This window comes from Myotis brandtii, unplaced genomic scaffold, assembly GCF_000412655.1.
Source record: "Myotis brandtii unplaced genomic scaffold, ASM41265v1 scaffold125, whole genome shotgun sequence".
Classification (NCBI taxonomy): domain Eukaryota; kingdom Metazoa; phylum Chordata; class Mammalia; order Chiroptera; family Vespertilionidae; genus Myotis; species Myotis brandtii.
Window position 1 is genome coordinate 9,598,701 of NW_005354385.1, and position 2,607 is coordinate 9,601,307.

General features: G+C 39.4%; 1 long non-coding RNA gene across 1 annotated transcript in view; it reads right to left on the minus strand.

The window, feature by feature from the left end:
- Positions 1 to 2,002, minus strand: part of LOC106724936 — a 6,913-nt gene extending 4,911 nt beyond the window's left edge. The window contains exon 1 of the long non-coding RNA XR_001360760.1: positions 1,902 to 2,002. This is a non-coding gene — a long non-coding RNA (uncharacterized LOC106724936). The remainder of the gene's footprint in view (positions 1 to 1,901) is intronic.
- Between the last annotated feature and the right edge of the window lie 605 nt (positions 2,003 to 2,607).

The window sequence follows — 2,607 nt, forward strand, 5'->3', positions numbered from 1 at the left end:
GCCCGCTAGCCAGATCAACAAGGACAACCAAACCACCGACTTGAGGACAGCTGAAATCCCTTGATTGAAGAGGCCAGCAACCTTCTACAGGAACAAGGCTCTTTGTGCAATCCATCCACTATGTTTATAGCTATGCTTATTGTCATTGCTTGCCAGTCTTCTTCCGAGTCTTAAACAGCCCAATCTGAGAGGTGGCCACTGATTTGCATGCGCTATCATTTAAAAAATAAAAAAGGGGGAATTTGCTGGAAGCCGGTCCATCCTTGCTGCTTGACACAGTCGCTGCAGGAAAGAAACATCTGCACAGCATATGTTTCAAGGGACCTGGCATATATAGCATATTGTTCTTAATATGTTTGCTCTCCTTAAGCGCCATGTGTTTTAACCAAGGTCACCTCTCCGAGAAAGGTTGTTTCCCCAGGTGGGGATTTTTCCCTGAGGTTAGGGAGGGGATACAACCCCTTAATTAAGTGCCAGGCGGGTAGTTAAGCTACATAATCTTTACTCCCTGGAATGGAGATAAGAAATGCCCTAACCTTTGTAATAGAAATTGACAGGATTAAAATCGGCTGGTATAAATATAGATGTAACAAGACAATAAACATCAGATCCTGATCAGATCCTAACCAGAACTTGGCTGGAGATCCTGGCTAGAGGTCCTGACTAGGCTGCTGATCAACTGAAGGCTGTCTCCGTGTCATTCCGACTCTGTCCACACCTTTGGGGACCCCTGGACCTGCTGGGGTTGGACCCCAGCAGGGTACTAGTAAGCCTGGGGACAATTTACCTTTTACTTAGCCCAGAGCAGGAATAGAAGTTGTGTCTAGGGTAAGCATAATGATAGAAAAGCTAGAATTTCAGCCTCAGTACTCTGAGACCCACTTTAGGAAGGCCATCTTTGTGACTGTAGGACGCTGCTCTTATGGCAAAACCGGAGGACAGCCAGGTTGATAGCCAAGAGCACATGCTCAGGAGACATTGCCTTCCTCCATGTTTGACTATTGAACTATATTTTTAGAACACATATTACACTTACCCGAAAAAAATATTTTTAGATGCCCTGACACAAGTTTCTGGCTTCTTATCGCATATCAAGTTGTCTCAGTTCTCAGAAACTTGGCCAGGGTGAAGAGTTAGGCAGAAGGAAAGGAGATTATTTGCAGTGTGGTCTAGAGAATTTAAAAATATAGACACACTCCATTAAATTGTCAAATTTCTCCTAGATGAAGTTTTCATTGAACCATTCTCGCCTTCTCTTTTATACCTGCCAAAAAAGCTATTTTAAAAGTATTCTTCAATATGCAACTTAAAGCTAATAGAAAAAAGATTCTCTACTTTTCTGTTGTCCATTTTTTTTGCTGATAGAGGAGGAATGAAGAAGATTTGCTTCTGAGGCCAAGTTATTTGCTGAGGGAACAGCACCGGTAACTCTCTGGCCTATGTGCTCTGTGTGTAAAGTGTCTTCCTCTTGGCGAGGCAGAAATTAGGTCAACGCCTACATGTTTCAAGGCGGCTGAATTAAGACACAACATTGTCATTTTAAAGCTAATCATGCACAGACACAAACCCTGTCCATTACTATTGTTGACTTATTTTTGCTAATCCGATTCACTTATTTTAAAAAATTCTTATTAGACTATTACAAACAGGGGTCGAATTTATTTTACGCATTTACTGCTGAGATTCAAGCCATTTTCAGGTTATATAACAGGTATTCAGATGTAGAACTGAACAAATCTCCAGTTTCTTGGGCTGTTTACCTTGACTTACTTGCCTCTTTCACAGAATCATAACCAGGTGTACTCTGAAGAACCCAATTCTCCATTTTATTTCAAGTCCCCCTTAGAACCTAATACTTATTCATGATCTCTGTAGGAGTTTCTTAGGACATTTCTGCTTACCCACAATCTTCCTGCTGCTGTTAGATAAGAGGTTCCATTCCAGAGACAGCATTATTCAGTTGACATCATCAGCACTTGCTGCCGCTTGTTTTCAGTGCTGCCCTATTTGAGGAACGAAGTGGATGCTGCCTAGAGAAGTTCACATTTCCTTTACCCTCCAGACCTTTCAATTCAAGGGAGTTTCTTGGTGCTACTTTATATTGCTGCTTTAAATATTTACTTTAAATATACTTTCCCAGATTTTCATAAAGCAGAAATAAAATTTGAAGTACCCATTAAATATACATTTAGTATTTTTTATTTCATTTTTTTCAAGGATCATATATTTTCGTCTCATTCTTGATCCTAACTCTGAGAATCACTGATGTGGGAAGATTTTCCATTGGCTATTTTTAGACGTCTATAATTCTGCTTTTAAGAAGTAATAAGTAGATGGAAGCCTACTAAATGAGCTGTTCTCATTTCAAAGCCCCAGTGTCACTGGTCAGGTCTTGTTCAAAGATTTGTTTTAAGGTTTTCCTGGATAGTATCATCAATCTTTTAGAAATTTTATATTAACATTTTTCTTTGAAAGTAGAAAGCTGTAGTCTTTGTTTACAAACTTTTGGTTATCTTCTTAGCATTCTCAACTACTGAATAAGATGATAGGTATACATAGTGCTTAAATTATGTAAACTACTAAAATGCACCAGAGTAAAAAAAAAAC